Source organism: Bidens hawaiensis, unplaced genomic scaffold (assembly GCF_021521415.1).
Source record: "Bidens hawaiensis isolate Kalapana, Puna unplaced genomic scaffold, B.hawaiensis_p1.1 tig00034631_1, whole genome shotgun sequence".
Classification (NCBI taxonomy): domain Eukaryota; kingdom Viridiplantae; phylum Streptophyta; class Magnoliopsida; order Asterales; family Asteraceae; genus Bidens; species Bidens hawaiensis.
Genome location: NW_027495991.1, coordinates 54,931 through 74,864, shown reverse-complemented (window position 1 = coordinate 74,864; position 19,934 = coordinate 54,931).

Below are 19,934 nucleotides of genomic sequence, written 5' to 3'. Positions count from 1 at the left end.
CTTCCGTGGGAAGGAAAATGCCACCACCTTGCTCCAATGGTTTGAAGAAATGGAGAACATATTTATCCACTGTGAATGTCCGGATGTCAAACGAACCAAGTTTGCTTCAAGTTGCTTTATGGATCGAGCTGTTGTATGGTGGATTGCCCTAAGAAACGACCAAGGGTGGGTCGGATTTGGTTGTGGTTATGCCTTGGGAGGAACTGAAGGAAGCGATAAAAAAGGAATTTTGCCCAGAACATGAACTGCAAAGGTTGGAAGCGGAGTTTTGGGATCTTAAGCAAATTGGTGGTGATAACTCCACTTATTCAAACCGATTTCGCGAGCTTAGCCGTATCATGCCACATCTAGTAACCCCCGAGACCCGCGGAATTCAGAAATACATTCGTGGTCTCCCACTCGTTTTCCGCGATGCCTTAATGAGTCGTAACCCATTAACCATCGGTGAGGCAATGGACCTAGCTGCCTCCCTCACTGATAGTCACGTCTGGGATGGAGCCTTGTCTCCCAAGGACTCCAAGACTACTCCCGATAAGACTAAGACCGACTCCTCTTCTGATGCTGAAGCTGAGACTAAGCCTTCCTTCAACAACAACAAGCGTAAAGCCTATGTCGTTAACCAACCCAATAACCAACCCCCTCCTAACCGAAACCAAACTGCCCCAAACAAAAAGACTTACATTGTTGCTCATCCCCTATGTGCCAAGTGTAACTTTCATCACTCTCCCCAAACCCCTTGTCGATTATGCACTCAATGCAACCTTTATGGCCACCTTGCTAACACTTGTCGTATCCCGCTTAATGCACAAGCTACCTCACATGCTCAAACCAGTACTCCCAACACCCGTGCTTGCTATCATTGTGGAGACCCAAACCATCTTCGTAATACGTGCCCTCAAATTATCCACGCCCATCAAGCCCAAGCTATGACTACACCTTACTACTTGACCCATGCTCACCAAGTTCAAACTCAACCACCTTACTTGACTCAACTGTATCAAGCTCCGCACCCCCAAGCTCAAGTGTACCAAGCCTACCTTGCTCAAGCCCCTGCTAAAAAAGCTCAACCTATCCAAGCTATTCCAAGCCAGTCTACCTCAACTACTCCTAATCATGCAACTCCTCATGATGCTTCAAGCCAAGACAATTAAGCTACTCAACGATTGTGAAGACTTTTGTCGTTCCCTCTGTCTATCTTGACTAATTCTTCTTTTCTTAAATTATTGTAATGCCTCTTTATGGCCTTGGATTATCTCGCATTCGAACTATTTATCTTTTATGAGATATCTTATGAATAAAGTTCATTTTGCTTTCATAGATTGTTTATTAAAGTTTACTTTTATATTATATTATTTTCTACCTTCATAAGTGATGTCTTCTTCAAATACTTATATTTTTGCGACGTCTTACTAAGTTTCATTGCAACTTTTGGAATCGTTTTATACAAAAAAAAAATTATCTTTGTTCCCTCCAAAAATCATGTTTTTACTTAAACATTTTGTAACCCACACAATGAGACGAGTCATGTGGACCATCCGACGATCTAAGTAATTATGGATGCATACATAATTACCAAAGTCCTCACATGGAAATCATGATCCGAATAGTTGTGTGTCATAATATAGAATTGTAAGTATTTGGGATAACGGTACAAATTTAAAGATGATAAGGACATGGTGGATACGCCGCTGGTACATCCTATTTATAAGTGTCCTTATCGAATTTTCATTTGGAGCGTTACTACAGCTGTCTAAGGTTCTGTATTATGTATTTTTATTTAATGGTGTTGTTATGATATTTCATAATTTCGGGACGAAATTCCCTAAAGTATGGGAGACTGTAACAACTCGGGTTTTCAAAACTTGTACTTTTACCCGACTCGATTCGAGGTTCGGGTTATTAAACATATCAAGCTTATCAAACTAAAATGAGTATTTAATTAATAATTTATTTTTATAAAAATATCTTTAATGTATTTACTCTTTTAACCCAAAACATAAGGTTCTATCCATTTCTTTATCCATATTCAAACTACAAGGGCCTACGTGTAACTTATGTTATAACCCATATTCTTTACTGGTTAATCCTTTTACCCATACCTTTGTCTAAACGGGTTTCTTGGACCCGAATCAAGAAATCAACTAAATTGAATGTCCAAATCGTTTGTAATCAATCTTTGAATTAGGAAATCGTTTGTGTTTGTTAGGCGCAGCCTCACGACAGATTTATTATGTTAATTTCACCAATTGACTCGTTCTTTCCTTCTTTAATCAAACCGCCAACCCTAAATCATTGATGAACACGGAATCGTCAATATTATCTCAATTAATCTCATACAATCATTCCTTGTTTACTCGCCATCAATAAACCTATAAATAATTGAATCCATTTGACTTGTAAACTCGTTCATCACGTCTTCTTTTGGCCGACTCTACTCACCCTCGTTCTCCCTCTTCTAATTTCGTTTTAAGGTAATTAATATATTGGTTTTGATCGCGTTTATGCATAGATCAAAAGCCCTGTACTATTTTTGATCAATTGAACGCGGATTGCTTGATTTCAAATCCTAGGGTTCTTGGCCAATTTTAGGCAGAACCTGTTTCAATTCTATTTAAACGAACTGAGTTTTGTTACAAATGGCTGGGTAGCCCAACTGGTTAATGTGTGTGAGCGTGGGGGCAGAGGTCGCAGGTTCGATCCTCCTGCACCCCGTTTATTTTTGGAATAAAAGCATTTTCTTTGTTTTTCTTTTAATTAATAATTAATAACTAATAATATTATTAATAACAAGTTTGATTCAATAAAACCGACTTCTTAATGATTGTTTTCGCTCATATACATATATTTTTCTAAGACTCGTTTTCATACACACACACACACACACATATATATAAAGATACTTAAAAACTAACGTTTAATAAATACGTATATATATCAAGTAATTTTTTATTAAGTATATTTTTATAAATCATATTATAGGTTAATAATAAACCCTTATAATATAATTATAATATTTTTGTTTAACTCCTATCGTAATTTAGATCCTCATTTCAAGTATATTCTTTCATTCTCTTAGGCGTTAACGTTTGCGTGTGAACCTTCTTCTCTTATTCTCGCTACCATAATCATCCTCGTTCATCCTTGATGTGAGTACCACATTCCCCCTTTTTACTCGTTTTCATAATGTTTTGGGGACATATGCGTAACTTAGTATATTTTCACATTTATCTATACACAAAACTGCAGTTGTTTGTCTTATGTGTTAACTAATCTCATGCCATACTTGTTATATGTTTATGTGCTCAATGTGAACCGCATTCGGAGAGGTCCAGCATAATCTCAGTAAATAGTATGATCATATGCTAGTCGATTTAGCTTTGCGCTTTCGACATCCCAGAAAATAGTATGATCAGTCCACGCCCCGGCATTTCCGCCGTAGGTTGGGGTGTGACAGAGAATCCATAGGTTAGATTTTGTAGAGTGTTGATTATAGGCAGAGTTTGAGAAATATGCTTTTTGAGTGGAGAGTGGATGAATTATATAGGAAAAAGATGGTTTTTAAAACTTGCCGTCGGTTTTCAATGGTCAAGAGAGAATTTATCAAAACTCGAGCCACGCCCACTTTGTACACTAAACATCGGCTCCCATTTCTCACCCGAAAACACCCAGAGGCGGTGTTCCCCGACATTTCGGCTCCAGACGCCAACAAAAATGCATGACTACGGACGGTTTAAGCATTTAAAAAGTAAAATAAAATCTAGAGCACTCGACTCCAAAACTTCCAATCGAGACGAACTGAAAAGGCGGAGATGTTCCGAACTCTTTCACATGAGGCAAAAGAAGAGGGCTAGATCCTTGAGTCACAAATCGTAACAATTCCATATAATTAAGGAAAATTGGATTTAAATAATCTCAACTATAAACTATTTGCAAATAATAGTCTAAACTTAAAGGTTGGCTACCGACGGTCCCACCTTTTTACATATTTGTCCCAATGAGCCACGACTAATGGACGCTTAACTCTGTTAGTCTCCTGTCACAGATGTCACACCCTCAAAATCCACTAACGGAGTTTTACCGTCAGAGGATGTGAACTAACATGATCGGAATCATTAGTTATATCAAACACCACACTTAAAGTTTAAAAAAAACCAAGACATCAACTCTTAAGTAAAAATGCGAAAGTGTAAACTGTAAAGCAAATAGTTGCGCCACACAGGACGACTTAAAGCAACAGTTGTCATGACAAAATTTAAAGAAATTTTAAAACAATAGAGTTCAGTGAATGCATGTCCTATACCGCTAGCCCGCCAAGGATACCTGAGATAAACATACTAAAGGTGTCAACACAGGGTTGGTGAGTTCACAGATTTAAGTTAATTTAAGCGTTGCGTTTTAGCGTTACCAAATAGTGTTATGTCAATATATATCAATAGGTAGCTAACCTATCAAGCATGTATTACTAAGTGTTCGACACCGAAGCTGACTGTTTATATGATTTCCTTGCCACCATGTCAACCACGACCATGGTAATGTGTTAGCCAAAATTACACCCACTCGACCTACAATCGAGTTTAGAATTGGGTGGGGTTTGTCAAACCCAGTAGTACTACTCAACACTGACTCGCTATTATACAATATTAACCGGTTCGATTGTTCAGAAAGACTTAGTTGGTTTGTTGCCACTTAGCCTTACAAGTGATATATAAAGAGTAAACAAAATCTAAAGCGTTGGAGTATGTTATCTCCCCCTAATAAAAGCGTTAAAGAGTAAAAGGGGCCGTGAAACTCACTGTTTGCGAAGTTATCAAAATCCGGGAAAAGCGTGCGTCAAAGAAATCTTCACTAGTGCTCTAAAAACAAAAATGATATTTCTAAGTGTTTGAACTAAGAGTGAGTCTCTAGAGTCGGCACATAAAAGTTATGCATGAGTTGTGTTCGTGTTACGTTTGTGAAACAAGTGCGACTCGAAAAACACGTTGGTGATAAGTTACATGTATGAACAAGTATAGTGTTAAGTGTACTATGGTACATAATCAGTAAAATATCTACCACAAGGGCAGATAATTCAAACACATAGCAAACATCGGTCAAATAATCACTTTTCAGGTTAAATCAAAGAATTCAGCAGCTAAGTTACTGAGACAGATTTTAACACGTCAAGATTACTCTATTTCACTATGCATACATGAAGATAAAATCACCAAAAATTCATCACAGAAGCACACGCGAGTTAGGTTTCTAAAAATATTTTTATTATATTTTTATTACATACGGTTTCTCACAAAGATCAAAACAACACAGTAAGCACACAGCAGTCATTATCATGCGCAACAAAACGTTTTGTTACTATTCCCGTTACATGGTTAATCCAATTAATGCAAGGCCAATTGGGCTAGAACCCAAACTCAAATTATTAACTTCCAGAACTGGAATCAACTCAATTGGTCTTTTCGTTTGTGAGATAAACTAATTACAAAACAACCTACAAGAAAGCTTCCCGAATCAGACTTGCGCATCATATTTGTAAATTAATAAAAAACTATCTTCCACACGTCCAAAAATTACAAACTCAAACTCTTTAGAAACTAGACTCGACCTAATACATCATAGAATCAATAATCACTTCCAAACACATCATTAACATCAAGTTACAGTCATTTTAACATGAACTTATGATTCTGTCAAGCATCAGTTTTCATCAAAAACTCAACAAACTACTAATTTATGAACCAAGAATCATGCATGCAACCCTAGCTCATCAATAATCAACATATTTAACATTTAGGGTTTATTATCATCATGTTTAATCATGAAAACAAATCAATGGAATGAATTAAGGGAGTGCTTAATTACCTAGTTAGTACTTTAACCCTTCAATCAAGCTTGTGATGTAGTGAATGTGTGTGTGTTGTTATTCGGCCGATCCAAGGGGAAGGGGGATGTCGATCGCAATAGGGAGAGGGAGAAGGAGAGATTTAGGTTTTATGTTATAAGTTTCTTTATATATTAAGTAACTAATTACATGTTACAATTTGCACCCTCAACTTCTATTTTGTATAATTCTAGCATAAACTAGTCAATCACCTCCATAATATGATGTTATACATACAAGCACAAATTTACACATATAAATGTAACACATAATTATATCAAGCACTTGTTTATAATATTTATTGTTTGTTCACCAACGGTTTGAGTCGAATCGTGTGTGATTCAGTAAAGTTCCGAAAGACTACTTGTGTAATGATTGTCATGTGCTATTTAAATCCTAATTAAATGCAATGAGATATGCGTTAATTGGAATGACATAGTTTGTGTGATCTTGAGTTTGAATTAATGAAGTTTGGATTAACGGAGTTAACCTGAAATTGACGAGTGTCACAACAGAAAAAACGTTTTTGCTAGAAAACATTTTTGGCCAGAAACTCAACCTGAGACCTACCACTACCTGAACACCACCGCCACCACTTGAACACAGTCGTTGACTACCAGTACCTGAACACCACCACCACCAATTGAACACCGCCGTTGACTACCACCACCTAAACACCACCACCACCTCAGCAACATCATCACCACTAACATCCATCACCACCACCACCAATGCTACCGAAAACCATAAGCGTGCTAAGGAGTTGCCTAATTCTCTACTAATAAAAATGAAGAAAATTCGTTCGTCCTCCTCATCGAAGCCCTAGTTCGTCGTCTAAGTAGTTGGGTACTCGCCGGATTTTCCTCAAACCGTGGCTCATCACCATCACAAAGCTGGTGCGACTCTCTTCTTTTAACGTTGCTAATTCCAGAGGTGGTTCTAAGGTACTGACAACTTAAATAATTGGGCCTTTGAGTAGAAAAATGTTTCTAAATGTTTGATCTATGGTTGCAAAGAAGTGTGAGACGAAAATGTTGAGTTTTCTGGCAAAAAAGAGTTTTCTAGCAAAAAAAAATGTTTTCCCAACGATCAAACACTGGCGAATTTAATCTTCTGTTAGTCGCAGCTTGTTAGAAATAAATATGTTAAAATATGGGACTGTCAGCAGCCAACTCGTTAGCTAAAACTTTTATTTGTCAATAATCAATAGTTTAGTTGAGACTATTTAAATACATTTTTTCTACAATTAATAGTAAGTTGATTTTCTTGAATATAGAGGGGAGAAGGGGTAGAGGACGATCTAAATTGACTTGGGATGAGAGGATTAAACATGATCTGATAGACCTAAACCTCTCACAGGACATGGTTGGGGATAGAAATTCTTGGAGAAGTAGAATTAAAGTTAAGTATTTTTAGGGAGAAATAAACACTTTAGGGCGTTTATTTATCTTATTCTGGTCACACACAATAATGGTATTTTCTTACCATATATATAGTATCATTATTATTATTTGTATTATTATTATTATTTACTGTTGAACTTTGATTTCCTTATATTTCCCCATACATATGTATTCTAGAGCTGAGGATCTCTTTGGAAGCCACCTCTTTATCCCTTTGGATAGAGGTACGGTGTGCCTACATCCCACACTACTTATAGCTTTGCTGTTTGTGGAACTTCACTGGGTTTGATTTATTGATTTTCTTGAATATGAAACCTTCTTCATGTTTTCCACAATATGCAATTTAATAGCTTGAATAAAAATAGGCCTCCATATTAACTTCTAGTGGTTATCTTCACTCTTTTAAAAGTCCTATACATCATTAGATTTTGATTTTGTTCCTATATACCTTTACACCTTCACTAGAGAAGTTTTTTTGATAAGTAATGAGGAATTCTTTAGGCTGTAAATATGTGTTGACTTTTAGCATGGCAACTTTTTCGTAATTTTATGCTAAATATTAAGAGGTAGCATTAGAAGCATTGAGCAAGTTTTAAAGATTACATATTAAGAGGTACATAAAAAATTAAAAATGCATTTAAATAAGGGTGGGGTAATAATAAGAAGTGGAGTGTGTCTAAAAAGTGTAAAAAGTAATCTAGTTCGTTAGATATTTTAATCTGACGGTGGATATGGAAAGTGTGTTTATTGTGCGGTTTATTTTATTTTAGTTACGGTGTATTTTATTAGATCTAATGGTGAAAACACACTTCCTACATTTCTTAGGAAAAATCTACTTCTTATTATAATCTTGCTCTCTAACATACTTTACCTCTGACCAATTAAAAGATCGCCGCTTAATGAAATCAACTATCAAACAGAAGTGTTCCACTTCAAAGGTCATGAGACTTGTAATAGCTAGGCAACCATTGGTTTATTCCACTAACAACAATAAGTCTTTTATATGTACTATACCTTCATATGCATGTCCAAATCTGTAGCAAAATTTTAATATGTTCGATATACTAACTATTGATCAATTCCTCATGGTGATAATGAAAACCATGAATAATATGATAAACCTATAATTTTATTGTACCTGTTATAGCATGGAGAGTAGCAACCGCATCGGAGAATGATGTAGACGACATAGTTGTTAGCTTGACCGAGTTCTCCTTTAGGATGTATATTTAACGATGATGTTAGGGTTCTTGAGAGGAGCCCGGTTTAGGAGAGAGGAGGCACACATAACTGTATGTGTGTGAGATTAGGTTATGATGTTAATATTTATCTCTCTTTATATACACCCAAGAGGAAACCCTTTATTAGTTAATTAAAGGTAATATGGCTCATCAACAGTTACCAAACTAATATATAATAAGGTATAACTAATAATTGACAAAATGGCAAAACTAGTCCTTTATGTTTGCACGTTTTTTCAATGGTCGTCCTTTAGCAAACTTAATGATAAAGAACATCCTTTAAGTTTCAAATCCCTATCATGTTACGTCCTTTGTGACTAACGGAGTTCATTTTTCTCGTTAAATATAGTCATGTGCAAAGCACATGAGGGCAAATTGGTCTTTTGAATTCCAAGTGCTTATTTTGTAATTGTCTTAAACATTTGGGTCCATTTTAGTAAAAGAGATCTTGTGTATGAATCCAATAAACCCCCAAATCAACCTGACCCTTCACAACACCTATTTCAAGCACACCCAACTACCACCACAAACACCAGTTCACCACTGTTAACTCACCTGCAACCATGACCTGCACCACAACCACCTACAACCATCGTCGCCCTCTCCTCATAAACAAGCACCACCGCCGACCAATTTCCACCGGCGTAATCGATGAGGTAAACGGTTTTGGGTCGGGTCGGGTCATTATGTAGACGGTGGATCCGAATACTAAGACGACGTAGAAAATGATGAAGCTAACGAGGTTCTATTGGAGTTCAGATTCGAATACTCTGACGGCGACGACGGTGGAGTGGGGTTGAGATCGTCTCCAGCCTGTGGAGGAAGTCCGGCAGGCGGCGATGGTGGTTGATATGAACTCCGACGATGACGGCGGTGGGGATGGGGTTTAGATCGGCTCCGTGTTAGAGAATCTTGATTGTAATATCTATTGTTGGTGATATTTTGAATGTTGGTGACTGCAAGATTTTCATGGGACGGTGGGTTCGTTTTCTATGAAAGTGGTTGATACCACGGGTGGAGGTGACTCTTTTTTTGTTGATCTTCTAATAAAGATCGTTGATGACCAATATGTGTTAGAGCCAGAAATGCCTCGGCCCACGCTTCGTTATCACCGGCTATGCTCAGTTCGTAAGGTACGAGAACTATTTTCACCTATGAGATGGCGGCGGCGGTGGTTTAAGTACCTCCAAATTAGCATAGTTAGGGTTTACAAATAAAATAAGAGAGAGAGATAGATGGTGTATGCACATGTTTGAGTTGTGTGTATATATACAGGGTTGCTGGAAAAGATGGTAGGTGGTGGTTGTGAATGAAGAGAATGGAGGGTGGGGAATGGGGATCGACGGATGGATGAGAGAGAGAAAACAAAAGAGATGAAGATTTATTATTATTATTTTTAAATATTTATTCTTTTAGTTTTATTTATTTTAAATAATATGAAAAATTACAAAACTACCCTCCACATAATTAGATTTAACAAGAAAAATTAACTGGGTTAGAACGAAAGGACAAAACATGATACATGTTTTAAACATAAAGGATGTTCTTAAGCATTTATCTTTGTAAAGGAAGACCGATGAAAATTCAAGCAAACATAAAGGACGAGTTTTGCCATTTTGTCTTAGTAATTTGATCTAATATTATATAAATGATAATGATGGCATATATATATATATATATATATATATATATTATTTATTCTTACATTCTACCACTTGGCCGAATAATCATTTATTATGAGTATTAGATTTAGTATAACTAGAAGTCAATACTCATTTTAGCTTTAAACTTAAACTGGAGCAGAGAAATGCAGTCATTGAATTGAACATCAACTCAAAACCCCCATTAATCATACTGGAGTCCTTATTTAAAACCTAGGTAGTTATTATCAAAATTTTTAAGTAAGCCCTTCAAACGTCTGAGTTGTATAATAATTTGTCTATATGTCATTATGCATGCAAAATATATTAAGAGACATACAAAATCAAAACTGATGAGGAAAACTAATAGTTAATCATTCATAGTATGATATACAGTTGTACATTGTCATCAATAAGCCCCTCGTGATTATAAGCGTTTTCATAATACTTATGGGTAATAGACCTTTAGTTATAGGATCCTTAAGCATATCATGAATGTATTTGATATGAAAATATAGATTCCTTAATTCGTTCATAAACGAATAATTAATTCATGTCAAAATTTAATGCAACACCTCTCAAACTGTTACTATTTGAGAAAACATGGTAGCTAACTTTATCATAATAAGTCTTCAATATATAATTTATATGGAGTTTAATATAACTTATGAGTCCAGTAATAAATATTCAAAAACATTTATTGACAAAAGTGTTGTAGTTAATCAACATATTAAGTCGTTATGACTTAGGTCATTGTTATCAGTTCATTATGACTCCTCCATGAGATAGATTTATTTACTGGCATAAGAATATATCTTGAAAATTACATTTTCTTATCTCCGAATATGACAAAGTTAGAGTAATCTACCAATTTGAATTCTCACTTTTTCTTTTAAATTATAGTCTATCGTTTCTTTTAAAGATATTTTAATACTATTTTAGATGTTTCACATTAATCTAGACATATCTAGTGTGTTGAAATTTTGAGTAATATCTGAACGTATAGACTTGAAACTACATAAGGGTTCTACTTAATGAAGCATAAGGTAATAATCTCAATGATTATATTATCCTCTAAATAGAGCAATATTGTTTGTTACATATGTAAGGACCCATTTAAGGTAAAATTTATAGAACAAACTAACGTCCCTTTGGGTCTATTACAGAATGTTATGATATCTATTACATAAGGGATATCTATGATATCTATCATATCAAAGTATGTACGAACAATGATTTGACTTATGTAACATATACTTGTCAGAAGAATGTCATCTATATAAGGAAAAGTTTGTTTTTAGTTGTTCCCACTCATCTTTAGGTAGGTACATTAATCCATTTGGTTTTGATGAAAATAATTGTATAAAGATTTCATCACATTTTGATGTTTACATTAACCCATATATGGATTTTATTAACTTACAGACTAAATGTTTTATTACCTTCAGTATATAACTTTTAGGTTTGTTTTATGAACATATAAATATGTAAGCTTGTTGAACGTTTGTTTTAATGTTCATCTAATGTAGCTCTTAAATATTATAAGCTACTAGAACAGTAATGATCCTTAAAGAAATCTTTTGTGATATAGGTAAGAAAATTCTTTGTTAATTGGTTTCTCCTTGAATATAGCAACTAACAATCAATCGTGCTTCTTAGTGTCTTAACTTTTTTTATTGGGATTTAATTTAGTTATGAACACTATTATGTGATTCAACCAAATCTCAAATGTTATTCTGACTTATGGAGTCAATTTTGCTAATAATAGCTTTATTCCATTCAGAAGATTGATTGATATTAATGGTTTAATTTTAAGAGGTATGATCAGTAAACTTTCCAACATCCATTTCAACTTAGTTAAGGAGGTTACATAATCATAAAAGTTAGTTGGTTATAAAACCTAGATGACCTTCTGAGTTGATTATTGGGTTTATTAGAATTTTTCGTTTTATGAATTAGCTCTTGGTTAGGTTGCTACCATTTTTAGGATTCTAAGTGTGTAAGAGTTGGTGCAGTATGGTGTAAAAGAGGTGTAATTAGAGTTAAATTTGGAGTAAAACTTAATGACTCTCTTCCCCTGCCTCTTGTACTTTTGTCAAGCCACTATAAGGACTTTTACTGCTCCCACTAACCTTAGAAGCCTTTAGGAAATTAACATGCTTAGGGTAAATATTTAAAAACCAATAGATTCTAACAGAGAAACAAGTTAATAATATAAGTTGTAGTAGTTTCTCTTGTTGATTATTAGTTTAGTAAGAAATCTGAATTTCCTACGTTTAAGCAACAATGAAACTTTTGTAAGAGTAGTAAATTCTAAAGAGATAAGTTTTGATGGAATAGTGTTGTGATGGAGCAGTGTCTTGTAAAAGAGGTGTAATTGAAATAATATCAAATTTTCACTCCCCCACCTCTTGCAAATCTTGTAAGTTATGATAGAGACACTTAAGGACCCCACTGATCTTTAATATCTCTAGGAATAACACAATAGAAGTTTCATGATGTAGGTAACATGGAAATCTGTTATATATATGTTAGACTTGATTTGATGTCATTAACATCCAGATGTCATAGTAAACTTAGGGATATATTTTGAAGAAATCGTATTAAGTATATATGAATGGATCTCTTTAAGACCGTGGACCATAGAATACAAATTAGATACAAGTAAATAGCTTTTTAAATGATAAAGAATTATGTATGTCTGAATATTTCGTTTGAATAAGTTCCACGAATGTAAGTGAAATATAACTCCTATTGGACTCATACTTATTTCTTAAGCCAAGTAATGTTTAGGACATCTAACACATGATCTAAAATCACTAAGAATAAGATTATGAAAAATCACCCTCGTTAACCATTTCATGATTTCTCATGAAATTTGGTTTTAATGGATGAATTTTATAGGTCTCATTTGTCTTTTGTTAAAGTTTTATTTGCATGATAACAAAATGGTGAAAGTATATAATATCATCTATTTCTATTTTATAAATGTTTCAATCCAGATATTGATAACAAATAATATGAGAGTTTAAGGTAAGAGTGACTTTATGTATGCTATGCAAACCTCATAACTGTCATAATGTAGCTTAAGTATTGATATTAAATTCTGATTAATCTTCATAATATTTAAGGTATCATAAAGCGTAATTAGAAGACAATTTTTCATGGTTTCCAATAACCATAACATTTAAATTTGTCACTAACACTCATGTTAGTTATTTGTTGATTTCGGGTAAAAATGTAGAAGTAGACTCAACCAATCATGTGTTTATGAGTATATTAGTATTAACATACTTAAATATCATTAATATTATACAACTATCAGTTTTAGTCAGTTGTTCTTTTTAATTATGGATAGTCTTGTTGCTTATGCCTAATCTAATGGCAGATGTTTGCAATGAGACTTCTCCTTAGAGAACATAAAGATGGATATAATACTTGTATTTTGTCTATGGACCTTAGAATTATCCTCCTTTAGGTTTTAGTGGTAATGAGTTGAATAGTATCTTATTTTTCTAGTACCAAACATTTCTTTTCTTGTACATATGTTGAAGAATAACACACTCATTTTCCTTTGGTACTTTTGAGTGTTATAGTTTATTCTTAAACCACCAAATTGTACTATTGAAAATTTTAGTATGTAATGTACTAGAAAAGTGTACTTATTTTCATGTGTATTGGTCATGATATTGTATATTATGATGTATTCAGTAATGTCATTTATCCTTATAGTTAGAATTTTCAAGGAACACGTGCATCTTAGGAGTTATTTTAATTATTATATAGATGTTAGATTAGTTTTAGGAAAAACTAAATCCAGAATAACTCTATTTGATATAATGACTATATTGATTATCATATGAGTCATTATGTTTGATGCATCACATTTTTCATGCTCCAGGTTTCTTCTTTATTACTATTATTAAAAGGAGCAACGAGATGGTCAAGTCTTCAGGATTATAAAAAAACGAGAATAGCTAAAAGTTAATAAAACTCTTTATGAAGCAAAACATATTTGGGTTTGAGATTAGAGTGGACTATTTGAATGAGATAGTTATTTACTGAAGAAAATTATAATGAGTAATTTTATGGGATATTAAAATAATACATATTAAAATTTTTGATCATTAGAGTAATGAAGGATCATTAATGTGAGGATCATTATATTTTATTAAAGATGTGATATGCCTGTTGTTAACATCAAACTAACATACCATAATTAAAAGTTCTACTTAAACAAAAAATAAATCACATTTGGACAGAATTAAAATTTATTTAAGTATATGTGTGCAAAACAATTGTAACACATCACCTTTGGGCAGAAGTGAAACAATTATTTTAGTTATGCACGAGTTAACTTTGCTGGATATGAATGTAACACGCCACATTTGGGAAGAAATGAGACATTTAAATCATGTAAGTAAAATTAACAAAGCTTTGTAGTTAGACTTGAATGAGGGGTAGATGTAACACATTACCTTTCGGCATAAGTGATACATCAAAATTCATTCATATAAAGATTTTATGTTTTGTAAGAGGTTTTTAAATTTTAAGTATTTACAAAACATTTTAATTACTTAACAGTAACCTGTTTAATTTAGAAATATTTTGACTTTCGGTTTTGTAATGAGTTCTCAATTCTAGTAATGAGTTATTGGTCAACACATATAACGTCTCGCTCAACACTTATGAGTTCTCGGTTAACACTTGAGTTCTCGGTTTTTATTGGGTTTTTTTTAAATAAGTTTTTGGTTTTTAATGGGATCTCGGTTTTAATGAGATTTCGGTTTTGATGAAATCACATTTTGACCGAGATTTCGGTAAGCATTAAAATCCAAAAATTATTTAAGGTAATAATATTTGGTTCAAATTATTAAGGATTAATAATATTTCCAAGATTTGTTTAATTTTGAAATTTATATTCTTAGTAATTATTCAAATTTCAGAAAATCTAAGGAGATTTGTTATCCAGTTATTTTAAGAAAAACACAATCAAATTTGAATTTTAACCAAAATATGTATTATTTTTGAAAAAAAAAACCCATGATGAACACGGAGAACATCACTGAAAACCATAAATTTTTAACTTGTTTTTAATGTGAAATCGGGTTCTAAAAGTTTTAAACAATTTATATATAAACCGATTTCAATAAGTATAAGCATTATATGTAACATCCTGAAATTTCTAAAATAATATTAATTATATTATTTAAATATTGGTGGGAAAGTTTACTCGGGTTAGTGGAGAAATAAAATAAAGTAGGAGTTATTATGAGTCGGGCTTGTGTTGGATTAAGTAATATGGGTAATGGACTTGGATTAGAAAGGAAGGAAGATAGACCATGGGCTCAAGCCCATGACCTATTATATATAAACCATCCCCTTTCCTTTATTTCATTCATTCATCCATTCCATACACCACCCAAAACACACACTTAAGCTCTCTCTCGTATTCTCTCTCTCTCTCTCTAGCCGAAATCACCAAGAAAAATCGATTTACGACCCGAGGTAATGATAGTATGATATTGTATGGATCCAATCCTGTTAGATCTAGTCGCGAAACGACGAGCCGACACCATAAACTGTTAAAGTCACGAGATCCGGATTGAATCGGGTATAAACCGACCAAAAGATGAGCTTAGGAATCACCCTAGCTCAGATATGGATCGAACAGGATGAAAAAGATGAAAACGGTGGTGAAACAAGCGAGATCTCGCTTTTCCGACGAGATCTCGTTTTTCCGGCAAATGCGGCGACGGAAAGGCGGCACCGGAACAGTGGGGATGTCAGAAAATGTTTCTGACCTAACCCTAGTTCGTTAGCGGAGACTTAACGAATTAGGAGGCAATTCGTTATTCCATTCGTTAAGGGAAGGTAATGAAATGAAACAGTTCGTTATGTAATTAGCTAAGAAATTCGTTAAGGAGAAATAACAAATTAGTGGTAATTCGTTATGTTGATTCGCTAAGGAAGAGTAACGAACTAGTTTCAATTCGTTAAGCAGTTCGTGATGATCATTCGTTATAGTCAGTTCGTTACTTCGTTATGGAAAGCCAGTTCGCTATGTTAAGATGACGAATCAAGTGATTCGTTACTCATCCAGTTCATTACAGATGATTCGTTATTCAGATAACGAATCAGGCTGTGCTCTGAATAACGAATTAGACTTTAAAGTAATGACAGAAATGGTACCTAGACTTATGATAGATTGGTTTAATTACATATTAGCCTTGGACTTTATTAATTTATGAAATATACCCTTAAAGGTTAATGAGTAACGATTAACTAACCGAGTAAACATTTAATGAAGTAAAACCGGCTTAGACGCTTAAGACTAATTAAGTGAGCAATGAGCATGGCAAGAGTAGTATTTAATATTGTGTTTATTAAACAGTTAGTCGCACACAACTGAAGAAAGTGGGGTAATTAACAGCAAACGTAACCTAGTTCAAGTGAGTTTCTTGCCCCACTTCCTTGTTATGTTTTCCGGGCTATGTGCATACTCGATGTGAAGTGTGAATACACTTACCCTATGTGGTAAGCGTATGCTATAATGTTTGATATGATATATATAAATAGATGTTATAAATAGATGTCTGTCGATGCGTGAACGATCTTCGGATATTGCACGTATAGACATGGAAATTAATGTTTGTCGGTGCGTGAACGATCTTCCGATATTGCACGTATTGCCCAAGAGTGTGATTGCTAAGTGGTTATAAGTGTGTATATATCATGATGCAACTTGATTTTTATGTAATGATGAACCGATAGTGAGTGTGTTATTGATAAGTAGAGGTAGAGTGTGATAGAAGTGGAGAGGGGTTTAGTAAGGGTGTTAGTGGCATGACGATAGTACTTGGTAGGGTGAGCCTATACGTTCCTTCGGTATTAAAGTGGCATAGCGTGAGTGCTGGTAGGGTAAGCCTATACGTGTTTTCTTTATTAAGTGGCATGACGATAGTACGTGGGAGGGTAAGCCTCTATGTTCCTTCATTAACTAAGTGGCAACACGTGGGAGGGCAAGCCTCAATGTGCTTCCGTAATCAAGTGGCTAAGCTGTATAGGTAATTAAAGAGGTTAGTGGTAAGGTGAGCAGATTAGATAGACGACTACGTGTCTTCGGATGTGTATATAAATGCAAGTAGTGTTTGTATGGTAAGTTGCTTGATTAACTAGAACTCACTCAGCGTAGCTGACTTTTAGTATGCACGCGGGTGGTCAGACTAAAAAGCTAGCATGAGGATGGCACATGGCTTGAATTGAATGGCTGGAATCTGAAGATGGAAGAAATGATGTTTTAAGCATGATGTTTTATGATGTTTTAAAGAAAAGAGTAAAGTTTTGTAATGAATGATTTAAGTAAACATTTCCGCGAAAGTTTTAATTAACTTTGATAGTAAGAACTGTGTTTATGAGTAAATCCGACGTCCAATGTAGGGCACCGGGATTGGAGCCTCATATTATAAAAATAAAAATTAGTGTTTATCAAGACTTTAAATTCAAATCTTCCGGTTTAAATCCAGATTTAATGGAAAACCATGAAGAAGCGATTAAACAACATTGCTCTTGATACCACATGTTAATTAATTCCTCATGGTGATAATGGAAAACATGAATAATATGATAAACCTATAATTATATGTGTACATGCTATAGCATGGAGAGTAGTAACCACATCGGAGAAGGATGTAAACGACATAGTTGTCAGCTTGATCGAGTTCCCTTTAAGATGTATAGTTAAAGATGGTGTAAGGGTTCTTAAGAGGAACCCGGTTTAGGAGATGTGAGGCATACAAAATTGTATGTGTTAGAGTGTGTGAGATTAGGTTATGATGTTAATATTTATCTCTCTTTATATACACCCAAGGGGAAACCCTTTATTAGTTAATTAAAGGTACTATGGCTCATTAACAATTATCAAACTAATATATAATAAGGTATAATTAATATTTTGATCTAATATTATATAAATGATAATGATGGCAATATATATATATATATATATATATATATATATATATATATATATATGGTAAGGATCCTAAGAGAACCCTTTGAAAATTGAGAACTTTGAGAACCATTTTGAGCCACAAAAAACCTCTAAAAAATATTTAAAAAAATCATAAAACAAAAATAAACAAAAATTTTAAAAAAGTAAAAAAAACCAAAATTTTTATATTTCATTCCGGTTTCATAAAAAAAAAACATTTTGTATTATACACATGTGTATAATTTTAATCTCGATTTACGTAATATACACATATGTACATTATCATTTTTCTTAAATTATACATATGTGTATAAAAAACGTGTATAAAATTTAAAATATAAGTATTATACATATGTGTATAATTTTGTTAAACCGGTATTTTTTTCAATTTTTTTTATTTTTTTTATAAAACCGGGATGAAAAATAAAAAATTTTAGGTTTTTTACATTTTTTATTTTCGAGTTTTTTTTTGTTTTATAATTTTTTTTTTATTTTTTTGTTAAGAAGAGTATTTTTTATGATTTAAAATGGTTCTCAAAGTTCTCAATTTTAAAATAGTTCTCACATGATCCTATATATATATATATATATATATATATATATATATAATGATTGATTTATTTTGAGAACCACTTTGAGTTTTAAGACTCAAAAGAACTCAACGTAAATTATTTTTTTTTTGAATTTTTTTTACACATATGTAATACGTAAGTGTAAGTAACGTAAAAAATTGCAGTATTGTTTTACACACCGAATCGGCTTATTACACATGTATAACAAACATTTAAACTTGTGTAATTATCAAAAAAAATTATTCTCTCTTGATTAATTTTTTAATTAGATTTATTCTCAGCCACATATATAATAACCATATAATTGATTATGTGGTCCTTATTAAGTTCTTAAAACTCATTAGGTTCTCAAAATTTATGCAGTTGTGTAAATTTTCCTGTTCCGTCTTAAAATTTATGTTCGATCCAAGTTTCGTCCATGCTTCTAACTAGCTAACTATTATATCCAAGTATCCAACTTTAAAATGTACATTAAATAAAAATGTTGAGTATGTATTGGAAATGCTTCTTTGACCTCAAGATTACCACATTAAGAAGTGGAGTAGTCATAGACTTATTGTGGACCCTATCGGCTCATCATCACAGTGCCCCTTTTACCTCACGATATTGCCTTTTGTGATTTTGTCTACTAACATATTAATTTAAAAACTCAAAATGGATTTCCTTTTACATGTGTTCTTCATTCAGCACGGGGGGCTATTCTCCACTCCTTGTACATTAGATACAGTGGGGCCTTATTTAAATTTATATTGAAAAGTTAAAATGGTGTACATACTACAGCTCTATGCCATACTAAAGCTCTATGCCAAACGTTAGGATAGCTCTCCCTTGGGAGATGGTTATTCACACAAAGAACACACACAACTCTATGAGCCATATTTATAGGAGTCTTTGCGATTTTTTACAAAGCCGCCTCTAGTGAAGACCGGGTTGGTCATCCAGGTTAATAATCACAACTTAGAGAACTTGTCAAAAAGAATAGTTCGTTTGGGATAACTCACACATTCCGAATAAACATCTTCATCTGGGTTCTTTTACCCAGATGAACGAAATCATCTCCGACACAACTAGTACATCCAAATTAAGTTGACTTGGATACACATAGCACCATCAGGGACTATTTAGTTCGTCCGGGTCATGACTCATGAACTCAATAATGTGCAAGAACAACATTGAACAATATTAAGTTAATGATAAGTGTATGTTACAC